This window comes from Cyrtonyx montezumae, unplaced genomic scaffold (assembly GCF_038088225.1).
Source record: "Cyrtonyx montezumae isolate F1298 unplaced genomic scaffold, pur_monq_1.0 scaffold_62, whole genome shotgun sequence".
NCBI classification, from domain to species: domain Eukaryota; kingdom Metazoa; phylum Chordata; class Aves; order Galliformes; family Odontophoridae; genus Cyrtonyx; species Cyrtonyx montezumae.
The window spans coordinates 74,130-90,443 of NW_027072070.1; the positions used below are offsets into that span (position 1 = coordinate 74,130).

General features: G+C 49.7%; 1 pseudogene; it reads right to left on the reverse strand.

The window, feature by feature from the left end:
* Window positions 1-2,495: 2,495 nt before the first annotated feature.
* On the reverse strand, window positions 2,496-16,037 carry LOC136057345 (coiled-coil domain-containing protein 81-like; annotated as a pseudogene).
* Window positions 16,038-16,314: the final 277 nt, after the last annotated feature.

A 16,314-nucleotide genomic window follows, 5' to 3' on the forward strand; every position in this document is an offset into this window, starting at 1 on the left:
TGACCACCACCAGGGAAGGATCTCTTCTCAGGGATCCGTCCTGTGTGGAGTCAACACGAAGCCTCTATCATCCCAAAGCTGAGCCACTCTCTTTTTCTAGTTGTCTGTATACAATCTACATAAGCCTCCTGAAAATATACCATCTTCCATACTATTTTCATTTAGTACCATTCTTGAGGGTTATTTGCCCTACAAAAGGGATGGTAGAATCCATATTTCCTTGCTTGATTACAGGAGCAGGAGCCCTGGAGGCCTTCGGATTCTTTATAATCCCCTGTGTGAGGGCACTGGTACAGCAATTAATGGAGACAGCACTACTGAAGCAAACACCATCATATTCGGGAAATACGATGATATCGAAGGAGATAGGGAACGAAGAAAGTGAAGAAGAGGAAAACCATGATATAAACATACTTAAAATAGGAACTACAGAAACCAACAACAGAGAACAAAGAGAAAAGGGAGGAATTGTAAGAATGCAATGTTGTTTCTGTATTGGAACGAGGAAAAGCATTGGATTTCACGGTCTCTGCTGCCATCCATCGGCCTTTATCGGTACTGACAGTCTTTTTCGAGGGTCTTTTGACTTCATCGGGAGTGGGGATCCCCTGATAGTCTTCATCACTCGGCCTTTAGATAAGCGTTCCACATTGACGCACACTCAGTGGGTAGCGAAGTGATTATAGTGATAAGAAATAAAGGAGGTGGAGTAATTTGTAGGTACAAAGAACACGGCTCTTGTCTGTGCCGCCACCCAGAATGAGCCAAATAACCATTCCCAAGCAATGATAACGCTGTTAGCAATCAGAAGTCCTTGCCAGGGGAAACTGCTAAATGTTGGCAGTGGACAGACAAGATCTGTGTGAAGAAAACATAAGGAGCATCTAAGGAGCAGTACACATGTTTAGCCAGCAGCCACTGACGTTGGGTCAGCATGTGTATGTTTGATTCAGCATTGGGATGATGGTGAACCTGAAGTACTCAGCCAATGAGGAACCAGGGGAGAAAAGTGTCGGGGCATAAAAGTTGCAACGTTGTCATTGTGTGCACTCCTGTTTGCCGGATGCTCATCATTACCGTTGCGAATTCAACGTTTCCTTACCAGAGAACCTGACTCCTAAAATTATTGCAGATGTTTTTCTGACATTCACTCAAAGCCTAAACCTAATCCAGACCCTAATTCTAACACCAATTCTAACCCTATCAGGGGAAAGCAGTGCTCCAAACTGTGGCAGCAAGCGATGGCCACCATCTCTGCCCTCAGGTACATGCTCTGAGCCAGGACGACCCTGCAGCATCTATATGGCCCCACGGCGTCTGTATGGCCCCATGGCATGTCTATGGCCTCACAGTGTTTGTACGGACCTACAATGCCTGCGTGGTTTCACAGCCCCAGGGGATGATCCTGCTGGTACTGGGCTGCTGCTGTCCCCTTTTTTTATGTACTTTTTTTAATGTATTTTTTATACACCCCTATAGGGGCTGGCAAAAGGGTAGAAGATGGGGCTGGGGTTGGGGCTAGGGCTGGGGTTAGTTTACTCTTGAGTTTATGGTGATGGCCCTGCTGGGTCTTGGATCTGATGTTGACCATAACCCTAAGCAGAACCGTAACTCTAACCCTGAGCTGACCTTTAACTATCCCTAACTCTAACTGTAATCCTAACAATAACTCTTACCACAATGCTAATCCTACTCTAAGCAGCCCTAACCCTAACCCAGAATCCCATTGTGAGGTCATGATGGATTTGAGGATCTAAGAACCAACAATGAGGATGCCGGGAGCTCCCCATGGGGACACCAGGACCCCTTGGTGTGGTTGAGGTGGCTTTGGGGACACCAGAAACCCTCATGGGGCAACCGGGGAGCAACGTGGTAGGAACACAGAGGAGGGGACGTGGAAGGGACCATGTGTCAACAGCTTATGGGTTGGTGTGCTCCAGTTCTGTGACAAATGGGGTGGGGGAACCAGGGACCCACGCCCCAGGAAAGGGCAAGGGGAAAAGGGTAGGAAGAACAGGCCTAAAAACAAAACAGTGGCAACGATCTGAGGAGGAAAACTAATTTATTAAATAAAATATTGGAACACAAAATAACACAATATAAATGGAATCAAAGCTAAGAAATCAAACAAAATGAGAGAGAGAGTGTCCAGAACAGAAGGACTTCCACTAAAGATGAAGATGAGACGACGAGGGAGCTCCCACCACCGATGAGCAGCAAAAAGAAGTCTTGGAAGCCGCGTGCAGTGTTATCTTTCCCTCTGTGCTCCTCTTTCCTTCCTTCAGGTGATTCTCCCACTGTCTTCCTTAAAACCATAGCGTGGTATCATACCAGAGCCAATGGAGCAAATCAACTTTGTCCCGGCTGAAAGCAGGACATGGAGAATGGAAGGGAGCTCCCGAGTTCCTGTAGCAGCCTGCAGCCGATGCGGGAGCTCAGAGCCGGGGCAGTCCCCAGCTCACAGCTCCGTCTGTTCTGGGCACCCCATGCCCACATCAGTGTGGGTAGGGTGTCCCCCGCCTGGTGCGTGGGGCTTTGGTCTTTGGAGACTGACACTGGGAGACCCTGTGTCTTGGTGTATGGGTGGCAGCAATCCAGATCTGTTGGTGGAGGACTCGCGAGGAGACGCTGATGCTGCCATCTCCTGAGGTTCTTCCCGCACTGGCTTGGCCTTCTTAGCCCTCATCCTGAGTAGTGTGACTGAGTCACAGGCCTTAGGTAAGTGTCTGGCTGGTCTGCCCTCGGGCTCCTTTGACAGCCTGCCCTCAGCCCTCGATGAAGGTCTTGTACCTTGCTTAAAAGCTGCCTTGTTCCTCAGTGTGATGTGACTGCACAAGGCTTTTGCTTTCTGCATCTCCAGCATTCCACCCTCACAATGCACTTCTGCTGCTTGTTCCTCATTATGGAACGTCACGTGTTTTGTTCCCGGTGCTCGACCAAGGTCTTCTTGGCTTTCGGTTCCTGCTTGGCCCTGCAGCTGGCAGGTCACTGGCTCTTTGTGGGCTTCAAGCACTCCCCGGATCGCTGGCTTCAGACTGAAAGGACAGAGTGAGAGGGGTCTGCCTGAGTGGAACAGCAATGGCTATGGGGCCGCGTTCTGCAACCCTGAGCAAGACCCTTGGCTGCAACACTGCCTTCCCCACAGACAGCTCACCGGCTGCTCCGTGGCTCTCCTGAGATCTGCACAAGGACCAATCCTGTGAGCTGGGGCACTCCTGGCATCCCTATCCCCCCACCCCGGGTGCTGTATTCAGCATTGTTGGGCAGTGACCCTTTGGGGTTGGAGAATGGACTCGTGTCCGCTCACTAACATTCCCCCATGCGGATCCCAACCCGGAGCCTCCAGCCTCACCTGGACACAGATCTCTCCTTCAGTAAGCTCCTTATCCTTGCGAAGTGTCCTCCCTCTATACTCGCAGTGCTCTAGCGTTTGATGAACTTTGGCCTTTCAGCAAGTCTCACTGGAATTGGGAGGCACAGGAGATTCACTGTGAATTCCTCCTTTGGCTCAGTGACAAGGGGCACTTGGGCCTTTTTCCCAAAACACCCCAGAAGGTCGCTCTGCTCCCCACGCTGCCACAATCCCCACCGCCCTCGCACCCTCCCTGACACCATCTCTGGCCCCACTCCTCCTCTCTGCAATTCAGCTCTGTTTTGGCACTGCATTACTGACGCTGGCTTTGGGAAAGGGGAGCTGGGTGGTGATGATGAGGTGATAGGGTGAATTTAAGGGACATTTCCTGGGGGAGGGCAGGGCCTGGGATCCCCGCATCCTCCTGATATAGACAGAGGCAGGGGTGGAGGCACATCACCCTCAGCGCCTTCGTTTTGGTGAGGCCAACAACTCCCCATGAGAAGAGGCCATGCTGAGCTGGCGTGAAGCTCTGGCACAAGGCAGAACCCTCGGCTGATGGTAAACAATGATGTGTACCATGGAAAGGAGCTGACAGCTGCTTTACCTGTCTTGGTCCGGACAAGAGGAGGCAAAGCCCCTGCTTTCTTTGGCATCATCTCACCATGGACGTCTCTGGAGGACTTGCGGGATGTGTTGAGCGATGCTTTGGGTACAAACTCCATTTGAAACCTGTACGCACAGAAGAGACACTGGTGTGACAAAGCACTCCACCAGTCCCTGTTGCTCTCTGTGACTGTCTGCTCACAGGCACATTTGCACACTGCTCTGAGGCCACCATTTCTAAAGTCTCCAGTGACCCAACAGTGACAGGAGACATGCAGAGCTGTTAGGGCACATCCAGAGGAGGGCCACAAAAATAATGCAAGGGATGGAACACCTTCCCTAGGAGCACAGGCTCAGAGAGGTGGGGCTGTTCAGACCGGAGAAATAATGGCTCTGGGGAGATGCGATCTTGGCCTTTCAATATCTAAAGGGGGTCTTGAAGAGGAAGAGGCCAGGCTCTTTAGCAGGGCCAGTTGGGATAGCACAAGGGGAAATACTTTCAGGTGGAAAGAGAGTGGGAAGATTTAGGCTAGATATAAGAAAGAAGTTTTTGACAGAAGGGAGGTGAGGCACCGGATTATTGTGCCCAGAGAGGTGGTGGGTGCCCCAACAGTTGTTCAAGGTCAGGCTGGACCGGGCTTAGAGATCCTCATCTGGCAGTGGGTGTCCTCATTCCTTGCAGAGGAGTGGGACTAGGTGCCCTTTCGGGGTTCCTTCCAACTCAAATGATTCCATGATTCTATGAAATACCCTCATGGGCAGGACACCCACAGACACAAGAAACAAACGCTATGGAATGCTCTGTTCAGAGCAGCTGCATCAGGCAGCAGCTGCAGTCACCAACACACTCACCTGGGAAATATGATGAGCCAGGGAGAGAGAGTCAGGGAGGCCAGAGGTGTAACGCGGGATATCAGCATGTCCAGCAGCCAGGGGGCCTGCAGGGGAGCAACAGGGAGGACGTGGGACGTCCTTGTCACGGCTGAGGCACTGCAGAGTACTGGAGGAGCTCAAGGCAGGCAGAGCTGACAGCACCACAGCACTTGCACGGCCCGAGACGCTGGCCAGGTCCTGCTGGGCCACGTGTGGGCACAGCAAGTGTCACAACACTGCCCGGGCCACAGAGAAACTAAAACCTCACCTTGGAAACAGCTCTTCTGAATATCTCTTTCCCAGACAGCTTCTCAACCAAGTCATAGTAGAAGTTCATTTGGAAAGTCAGTCTGTCAATAAAGAGCACTCCGATGCCCTTCAGGACAAAGGCAACGTTCTCCCCATTCTGCAGACAGCTGGAGAGCAGGGACACGGTGCTTTGGACACAGGCCCTCCCTCTCTGCTGTGTCACATTGGCAATTGTGGCCACCTCACTGTACTTCAGGAGCTCCAGTTCCTTATGGGCTGGAAAATGCAAGGGACAGTTTGATCATACAGCTGCTCTTCCACAGGTGCTTCCCTAGAGCTGCTTATTGCCGACATCACCCAGAACGGCCCCATATTTGCATGGGCTCCTTGGAGAGCAGGCTTTGCTTCTGAGAACGGAGGTCATGGCCCTGTTTGCCCTTTCCATGAAGCCAGCAAGGGTTTAATTCCTCCTCCTACCTGTCAAGGATTCCTTTTTGGACTTGAGGTGATGCTTGCCTATGAGGTTTTTAGCCAGGTGGAACACAGGCCAGAACAGAGTCACGGTCCCGTGCTTGGAATTGATGTCTTTGGGGACAACGTCGAACAAGCCAAAGGTGGGAATCCAGACCCCCTGCAAGTGGAATAGAAAAGAAAGGCTGAAGGGCTATGAGCCAGCTAGAGGAAGAGCTGGAGGTGGTCCACTGTAGGGACAGAGCTCAGAAGCCTTCTCCCGCTGTTCAGAGGCACAGGCCGGGGCAGAGGGAATGGCTTTGGGAAGGTGCTGCACAGTCCTCTCCCTCCACTTGCCCTGCCAAATGCAGCACAGCAGTCAGGGCAGAAGCAGCCTGATGGGATCCAGATGTTTCCAGGGGCCAGAATCATTCCCGAGACATGTGCTTGCCTAACACAAGCGGTACTGCATTTGTAGGAAACCCATGGGATGAGCAGTTGGGAAATGTGGGGTGAGTTTCCTGCTCTCTGTGGAGGGGAAGAGTCAGAGGAAGTCCAGACTGAGCTGGACAGACAGAGGAGGAACGCAACAGCTAACACACCTTCTGCACCATGAGCTGCTCTCTTACACAGGCAGCCACTGCATTCCAGATGGCAACTCGCTCTGGAGGGCAAAAGAAAAGCAGGTCACACTCTGCGTCTGCTGCTTCCCGGCACTCCTACCACTGCCAGGCAGGAGTGAGGTAGCCCATGGAAAGCATCATCACAGCCCTGAGATTGGCTGCAGCACCACTCTTGTGGGGCCCATCTTTATTAATACTAATGACCTGGATGAGGACACTGAACGTACCCTCAGTCAGTTTGCAGATGACACCAAACTGGGAGGTGGTGTCGATCTGCCTGAGGGTAGGGAGGCCCTTCAGAGGGATCTAGACAAGCTGAATCGCTGGGTTGATCTGCATGGGATGAGGTCCAACAAGGCCAAGTGCCGGGTGCTGCATTTTGGCCATGATAACCCCATGCAGAGCTATAGGCTTGGGGATGAGTGGCTGGGTGACTCTGATAGGAAAGGGACCTGGGGGCACTGGTTGATGCTCAGCTGAACACGAGCCGACAGTGTGCCCAGATGGCCAAGAGGGCCAACAGCATCCTGGCCTGCATCAGGAATAGTGGCCAGCAGGAGCAGGGAGGTGAGCATCCCCCCGTACTCAGCACTGGAGTGGCCACACCTCAAGTACTGTGTTCAGCTTTGGCTGGCCTGCCCAGGGAGATGGTGGAGTCACCATCACTGGCAGTATTCAAGAGGCATCTGGATGAGGAGCTAGGAGATATGGTTTAGCAGCTTGTGGTAGCAGTGGGAATGGGTGGACAGTTGGACTAGATGATCTTGTAGGTGCTTTCCAACCTCATGATTCTATGATTCAAATATGACTGAAATGCACCAAGAATTCCTGGCGTGCTGTCCACTCAGACAGACACCAGTCACATCTTCAAGTATGAGCACAAAGGGTAAGATGACAGGAATTGCTTGGGATCCATCTACAGCCGTGCTCTGAATTATTGAAACACTACGCTCCTGCTCTACCTGTGCACAAACGACTAGTCTAAGCAGCAGTGTACTGATACTGGTTCATGAAAGAGTAGTACCTTAGAAACTAAACTGTACTACCTATACCATTATATAGCTATACCGTTAAATACGTGAACAAAATTTTTGCATCATTTCTTCCTTGTAAAATCTATGGCACACAACTTTTCCATTCATAGTTAAGAATTCCATGGAAAAAGCATTAAGTTATTCCCCACGCACAGAAAAGTCAAACAAACAAAAAAAACAATCTACACTGCTGTGGGACAATAAACTCCTTTAAGTCTCTTTTGCCTTATATATGTGTCACGGTGATACTCGTGACAGTAACCCAAGGGAAACCGAGATGGGAGAGAGGAGAGAAAAAGAAACTGCGTCACTGGCCGCGCGGCCGCCCGAGCAGAGCCGCGCTCCGGGAGGGGGAGGGGGAAACGGCGGGAAGAGATGGGTCTACAAAAACAACGGCACAATCTGAGAAGGAACGGTAACTTTACTAAATATAATAAAATTGAACAATTGAGAGAGAGATAAAATTTCCAAACCAAAAGCTGTGAGCTTACGTTAAGAAGGAAAACTGCAGGGGAAGCACAGCATTAACTCCTTCACTGCTGTGTGATGCTCTGATGTGGAATACCGGCATCAAAACCACAAAACCACAACATTCCACCCCTTATTCCACATCATCACATCATGCTTAACACACATCTATACATAACCAAAACGGAAATAACATGAGTTACATAGAAACGTATATATATATATATATATATATACATACACACGTGATTACAGACCGCATTCCCCCAGCATCAAATTCCCCTGTGGGACACACTGGACGTCCCCATTTTTATCCATTACCCACCAGGTGCACCCAGGTCCCTGCGCAAAAACGGTTCCACGGAGGGGTTTGCCCTTTCCAGAGGCTGGATGGACCCACACCGCATTTCCCAACATGCTCCTCACATGTACCACAGGGACCTTATCTCCCTCTATGGTCTGCAGGGAGCTGGACTGTGTAGGACCCTCTCGGTTTACTGATCCCCTAGTGATGACCAACCAGGTGGCTTCTGCCAGATGCTTCTCCCAGTGCTTGAATGTCCCGCCACCCATTGCTCTCAATGTGGTTTTTAACAACCCGTTGTAGCGCGCGATCTTACCAGCAGCTGGTGCATGGTAGGGGATATGGTAGATCCATTTAATGCCTTGTTCTTTGGTCCAGATATCCACAAGAGAATTTTTGAAATGAGTCCCATTATCAGACTCAATTCTCTATGGAGAAGCCCTAAGATGGTGTTTCGGGCGGTAGCATGGGGTACTGCGTATATCTCAAGCCATTCAGTGGTCGCCTCCACCATGGTGAGCACGTAACGCTTACCAACGCGAGTTCGTGGCAAGGTGATATAATCAACCTGCCACGCCTCCCCAGATTTATACTTTTCCCATCGCCCTTCCTGCCAGAGAGGTTTCATCCTCTTGGCCTGTTTAATTATGGCACATGTGTCACAGTCATGGATAACCTGTGCAACGGCATCCATAGTTAAGTCCACCCCTCGGTCTCTAGCCCACTTATAGGTCGCATCCCTTCCTTGATGGCCTGAGGTCTCATGGGCCCACCGAGCTAAAAATAGCTCTCCTTTGTTCTGCCAGTCCAAATCTATCTGAGACACCTCAATTCTGGCAGCTCGATCTACCTGATGGTTATTTTTCTGCTCTTCAGTAGCTCGATTCTTGGGCACATGAGCATCTACATGGCGCACCCTTACACCCAACCTTTTTGTTCGGGCAGCAATGTCTTTCCACAGTTCAGCAGCCCAAATAGGTTTACCCTTCCATTGCCATTTGTTTTGTTCCCACTGCTGCAACCACCCCCATAAAGCATTTGCCACCATCCAAGAGTCAGTATAAAGATATAGCATGGGCCACCTCTCCTGTTCAGCAACATCTAAGGCCAGCTGGACAGCCTTTACCTCCGCAAATTGGCTTGACTCTCCATCTCCTTCAGTGGCCTCTGCAACTCGTCGTGTGGGGCTCCACACAGCAGCCTTCCATTTGCAATGCTTCCCAACGATACGACACGATCCATCACTGAACAGGGCATACGTCTTTTCATTCTCTGTTAGTTCATTATATGGTGGGGCCTCTTTAGCACGTGGTATCCTCTGATGGGGATGTTCCAAATTTCTTGCCTTCAGGCCAGTCCATGATCACCTCCAAGATTCCTGGACGGTTGAGGTTCCCCATCCGAGCTCGCTGTGTAATCAGTGCAATCCACTTACTCCAGGTGGCATCGGTAGCATGATGTGTGTTGGGAACCTTTCCTTTGAACATCCAATTCAGCACTGGCAATCAAGGTGCCAGGAGGAGCTGTGTCTCAGTACCAATCACTTCAGAGGCAGCCCGAACCCCCTCGTATGCGGCCAAAATCTCCTTCTCAGTTGGAGCGTAGCACTCCTCTGAACCCCTGTACGCTCTGCTCCAAAATCCAAGGGGTCGGCCTTGTTTGGTCGACCTGGAGGTCGGCCTCTCCAGAAGCTCTTTGCCACAAACTCCGAGTGGGACCTTTCTCTCCAGCAGCAGTGCAGAGGATGTTCTTTACATCCTGTCCCATCCGAAATGACCCCAGGGCCACAGCACGGGCTATCTCCTGCTTAATTTGCTCAAAGGCCTGCTGCTGCTCAGGACCCCATGCAAAATTATTCTTTTTTCGGGTCACTTGATAGAGGGGGCTTACTATGATGCTGTAGTTTGGGATGTGCATCCTCCAAAAACCTACTACACCCGGAAAAGACTGTGTCTCTTTCTTGCTATTGGGCGGTGACATACTGGTGTTTTTGTCAGTCACATCTCCTGGAATGTGACGACGTCCATCTTGCCATTTTACTCCTAGGAACTGAATTTCTTGGGCAGGTCCCTTCACTTTGTCCCGTTTAATAGCAAAACCAGCACCCAGAAGAATTTGGATTATTCGCTCTCCTTTTCTAAAAACTTCCTCTGCTGTATCACCCCACACAACAATGTCATCAATGTACTGGAGGATCTCAGGTGCCCCACCCTGTTCCAATGTAGTTTGAATCAGCCCATGGCAGATGGTTGGGCTGTGTTTCCACCCCTGGGGCAAACGGTTCCAGGTGTACTGAACGCCCCTCCAGGTGAAAGCAAACTGTGGTCTGCACTCTGTGGCTAAAGGAATAGAAAAGAATGCATTGGCAATGTCAATGTTGGCATACCACTTGGCTGCTTTTGACTCCAGTTCATACTGCAGCTCCAACATATCTGGCACAGCAGCACTCAGTGGGGGTGTGACTTCATTCAGGCCACGGTAATCTACCGTCAGCCTCCATTCTCCACTGGCTTTACGCACCGGCCATATGGGGCTGTTAAAGTGTGAGTGAGTCTTGCTGATCACTCCCTGGCTCTCTAGCTGACGGATCAAGTTATGAATGGGGAGCAAGGAATCCCTGTTGGTGCGGTACTGCCGTCTGTGCACTGTTTTTGTAGCGATAGGTACCTGCTGCTCTTTCACTTTCAGTACCCCCACAACAGACAGATCTTCTGACAGGTCAGGTAAAACAGACAGCTGCTGAATGTTGTCTGCATCTACAGCAGCTATTCCAAAAGCCCATCGGTATCCCTTGGGGTCCTTGAAATGTTCCCTTCTGAGATAGTCAATACCGAGTATGCATGGAGCCCCCTGTCCAGTCACTATGGGATGCTTCTGCCAGGTTTTACCGGTGAGGCTTATTTCTGCCTCCAACACAGACAGTTCCTGAGAACCCCCAGTCACTCCAGAAATATGAATCAACTCTGTCCCTTTATAACTCGAGGGCATCAGAGTGCACTGTGCACCAGTGTCCACCAGTGCCTTATATCTTTGTGGCTCTAATGTGCCAGGCCATCTAATCCACACAGTCCAATACACTCTATTATCCCTTTCCCTCCCCTGGCTGAGTGCAGGGCCCCTCTATTGGTTACCTGCAGTGATGGGAGCAATTTCGTTGGTGGCTGATCTCTGCTGTAGTTCTCTCACCCGTGCTCGCAGTGCAGGAGTGAGTTTTTTATGCCACTTCCTCATGTCCTCTCCGTTTTCTCGTAAGAAGCTCCACATGGCCACACGTGACATGATGTTACTGCTGTCATTTGCTCGAGCAGAGGGGTGGTTGCCTTTGGTGGCCGAGACTTTCATCAGTTTCATCAATTGCTTCACCAGATTCTTTGGGTCATGCTCGTCTTCATCAGGTGTTTCCAATACTGACACAGGTTCATCCCTATTCATCTGTAATGACAGTTCGTCCAGTATAGTTTTCTTTATCTCACCCATTTCTTCTGCTACTATAGCTGCAATGGAAGCACGTGATGGCGGAAACTGCTGTTCAAACTTTTGAAGTGTAATAGTCAATTCATAAACTGGGAGTCTTCTGTCTTGACCCTCGAATCTATGGAACATTGCTACCAGTGTACTTGCGTACCTCTCTGGTGCTGATTTTGAGAGCTTGCGATATACATCAGGTGTGCACCTTACTCTATCAGGATCACGGTCCTGGTGTGGATTGTTATGGAGGAAATTGGGATCATACAGCATCTCTACTACGGCTGTTTCTCTCAAAAATTGGATGCCTTTCTCCACGGTGTTCCATCTTTCCACCTTAGGCTCCAGATCATCTTTGTAAGGGTATCTATCCTTTACAGCCACTAGTACTCGTTCCCAGAGGGTAGCGACTCCATTCAGACATCTGCCAATTCCTCTGTCGATAGCTGGGTCTCGAGCAATGCTTCCCAGTTGGCGGGCTTCGCTGCCATCTAGGGACACGCTGCTGGCACCGCTGTCCCAACACCGCAGCAACCAGGTGACAGTAGATTCACCCGAGCGCCGTACAAACTCCTTTCTTGAACCTTGTATTTCAGTCATCTTTAGGGGCCGACGAGTAGTGGTAACAGTGACTCCATCATCATCACTGTCTTCTCCATGTCTCTCACTTTTCTTAGTGGCCTTTTTAGGTGGTGGTGGTGGTGGTGGTGCTGAGGAGGGCCCCTCGCCTGGATCTTCCTTTTTTTTCTCTGCTTCTTCTTCTTTCCGTTCTAGGCGCGAGGACGGCGTGTCCATTTCTGGCCTTCCACAGGGGCAACCGACACTGATACCGGTGCTTCCTGTGATTGGTCAGGTCTAACTTCGAGGTTTTCATTTTTGCTTTGGACCTTGGTTTGGAAACCATTTCTCTCCAGAATATCAATTATAGCTCGATAAGCACAAGCAAGACCCCAGACAATCCATTCCTTCTCAGATCATCCTGAGTCACATGACTCCTTACCTAAACACTCACTGAATTCCTCAGGATCCCACAGGTGCTCAAGATCAAAACTGCATAACACCGGGGTTCCCCACGCTTCTAATTTCTTTCCTAATTTTTTCCACCTTCCCTGCTATTCAACACTCTCTGGTTTTGAGGAAAGCTTCTTCCACATGATGTAAATTACTGTTGCCAAGAGTGCGTTCAGAAAAACAGATAACACAACTGCCACAACTGCCAGGCTGACATCCTGAATATAGGTAAAGACCTGAAAAGAGCAACTGGAAACCAATCTAAATGCTGCATAATCTGTCACGTTAGCCAGGGTGTCTAGGCAGGAGGCATGTAACCCCCTCAGCACACTAAAGTAGCTGTATGCACACATTACTCCGGAGCTGAACATGAGGAGCTTAAAAAGAAGCCAGCATGCAATAAGGTACACGAAAAACCACTTAGCACCAGATTTACAATGGAGTACAAATACTGCATTGCCCACATTGTCCACCAATAATTGTCACGGTGTTATCCGTGACAGTGACCCAAGTGAAACTGAGAAGGGAAAGTGGAGAGAAAAAGAAACTGCATCAGTGGCCACACGGCTGCCCTAGCAGAGCCACTCTCCGGGGGGGAGGGGGAATGAGCGGGAAGAGATGGGTCTACAAAAACAACGGCAGGATCTGATAAGGAACGGTAACTTTACTAAATCTAATGAAATTGAACAATTGAGAGAGAGATAAAATTTCCAAACCAAAAGCTGAGCTTACGTTAAGGAGAAAAGTGCAGGGGAAGCACACGTGCTGAACCTCCACGGCAGCCCAGAGCAACGCGCCCAGGCAGAGCGCCGCCTGCATCCGGTGCGGAGCTCCGCCCCTCTGCTGCTCCCACAGCATTAACTCCTTCACTGCTGCGTGGTGCTCTGATGTGGAATACCGGCATCAAAACCACAAAACCACAACATCCGGGTAGAGCACAGATGGGGTAGGTGGGGGAGAGAAGTATTTTTCCCTCAATTGTTGTTCATTTACTTTTCTACAAATCATACAGTTGTCTACCATTCTTCTGGCTATACTATAAATGTCCATTCACATATATTTATTTGCAAATTGATCCACCAAGGCTTGAAATCCCCAATGAGTTTGCCTATGAAATTCTCCTAACATTCTCCAAGCTATTCCTTTAGGAATTAACTCTTTTCCATCACATAGTAACAATTTTCCCTCCTTTTCCTCAACTTCCATTTGTCGGAGCATTTCCTTCTCCTTTATAGTAAAACTTCTAGCCTCTCTTGTTTCTTTTTGGGGATATCAGCCTGTATTTCGTTTAGGATCAAGAAGGCCATCCTTTTCGCTTCTTCTTCAGCTCAATTATTTCCTCTTCTCTGAGCTGACATCCCCCTCTGGTTGTCGTTTACCTGCGATTTACCTGTGATTGTGTTTGGTTCTCTTATCACCATTACACTCTGTCTCATTAACGACTCGTGGATCAACCCTTTCTCATGTGACTTTACCAATCCTCTTTCCTCCCATATCTTTCCAAAGGTACGGACTACCCCATACGCATATCTCCAATCCGTACAGATGGTCCCAATTTTTCCTGCTAACATTTGTAGTGCTCTAAGGACCGCATAGAATTCACAGCCCTGAGCTGACCACGTTTTATCCAATGGTCCCAATTCAGTTACTGCAAATGCATTCCCATTCATTATGGCATACCTTGATTTTCGTTCCCCTTCTACCACCCACGAGGAGATATCTATGAATAATTTTTCGCCTTCTAATAAATCCTCCTCTTCTAGGTACTAACGTATTATTGCCTGATACTCTATACACTGCTTATACTCATACGTTAAATCTTCATCTGGCTCCCCATCTAAGAATTGACCTGCATTTTGTAAACTTGTAGTTTCTGTTTCTAATTTAGGAGAATGTATTAGGATTCCTTGATATTACAATTGTCTAGCATCTGTAATCCACATATCTGCTTTTTGTTGCAGTACTCCCCTTATGTTATGTGGAGTATAAACTTTTAATTCACCCCCGAAAGTAATCTTGCCTGCATCTTCTACTAACAGAGCTACAGCAACTATTGCTTGGAGACAGGTGGGCTACTTGCGGCAAATGTGATCGTGCACATCGATTCTTGTGCACATTTGTGTGGAACCTCCTGTGCTGCAGTTTCTGTCCTTTCCCCCTTGCCCTGTCTCCACACACTGCTGAAAAGAGTCTGGCCTCGACACTTTATCCCCCACACCTCAGATATTTATCAACCTGGATCAGGTCCCCTCTCAGTCTTCTTTTCTCAAGGCTGAACAGACCCAGTTCACTCCGCCTTTCTTCCTAGGAGAGATCCTCCAGGCCCTTCCCCATCTTTGTAGCCCTGCGCTGGACTCGATCCAAGAGATCCCTGTCTTTTTTATACTGGGAAGACCAGAACTGGACACAGTGCTTCAGACGAGGCCTCACCAGGGCAGAGTAGAGGGGGAGGATCACATCCCTTGACATGCTGGCCACGCTCTTTTTAATGCATCCCAGAATACCATTGGCCCTCTTGGCCATGAGGGCACACCGCTGGCTCATGGTCAACCGATTGTACACCAGGACACCCAGGTCCCTCTCTACAGAGCTCCTCACCAGCAGTTCATCCCCCACCCTGTACTGGTGCATGCAATTATTCCTCCCTACGTACTAAACTCTACACTTGCTTTTGTTCAATTTCATCCGGTTTCTGACTGCCCAGCTCTCCAGCCTGTCCAGGTCACATTGAATGGCAGCACAGCCTTCAGGTGTGTCAGCCAATCCTCCCAACTTCGTATCATCAGTAAACTTGCTGAGGGTGCCCACTATCCCCTCATCAAAGTCGTTGATGAAAATGTGGAACAAGACCGGACCCAGCACGGACCCCTGGGGGAAGCCACTGGTCACAGGCCTCCAACTGGACTCTGCACTGCCAACGACAACCCTCTGTGCTCTGCCAGTCAGCCAGTTCTCAGCCCACTGCACTGTCTACTCGTCTATCCCACACTTCCTTAGCTTTGTTATAAGGATGTCATGGGGGACAGTATCAAATGCCTTGCTGAAATCAAGGAAGGAAATCAATCATCCACCACCCTCCCCCCATCCACTCAGCCAGTGACAAAATCATAGAAGGCCACCAGGTTGGACAAGCATGACCTCCCCTTGGTGAATCCTGATGACCAAGGTGCCTGGAGTACTCCTAGATGTGGGCAAGAGTGCCTGCAAGCTGTGGTAGACAACCTCAGAGATAGCCACCTCCTTTCTGAGCATCAGCAGGTGGCCAGACGGGGAATGGGAGTATTCATGGCCAGAATAAATGACACCCGAGCTCTGAGTTTAGGGCACCTGAGAGTATCATTTTTCACCTGTCCCCATGGAGCATGCCAAGAATTTCCACTGACCAAAAGGATGAGATCACCAGAAGAGCCACATCTTCCTCTCTGCTCCATCTGTGGCATATTCTGGAGTTCAAGGCATTACAAAGCATTGACAAACCTACACTCTTTCACTGACGACACCTGAGTTTGCTGTGGGCTCTCATTTGAATGGCAGTTCCCTGGGGTCTCCAGCACACCCACAGCCAGCTGGCAAATGCGGCACAGCACCTTCAGGAAACCCATGCCCTAGGAGTGTTGGTGCTGGCTGGACAGCTCCAAGCCCCACTCTGGCTCTAATGCCTGCGTGCCACCTTCTGAGCACCACTACCATGGTGTACTCACAGGATCCAGGGAGGCTGCATCCAGTGATGCTCCGGTGATGGGAAGTTATCTAAAGTGTCTTTAGTCTAATAAGAATTACCAAACTGTGAACTCAATCAGCTAGAAATCTTTTAGAAATCTTTAGATACCTAAGAGTCACTGCTTCCAGGCAGAATAAGTCCATTCCAAGGAAGAGAAA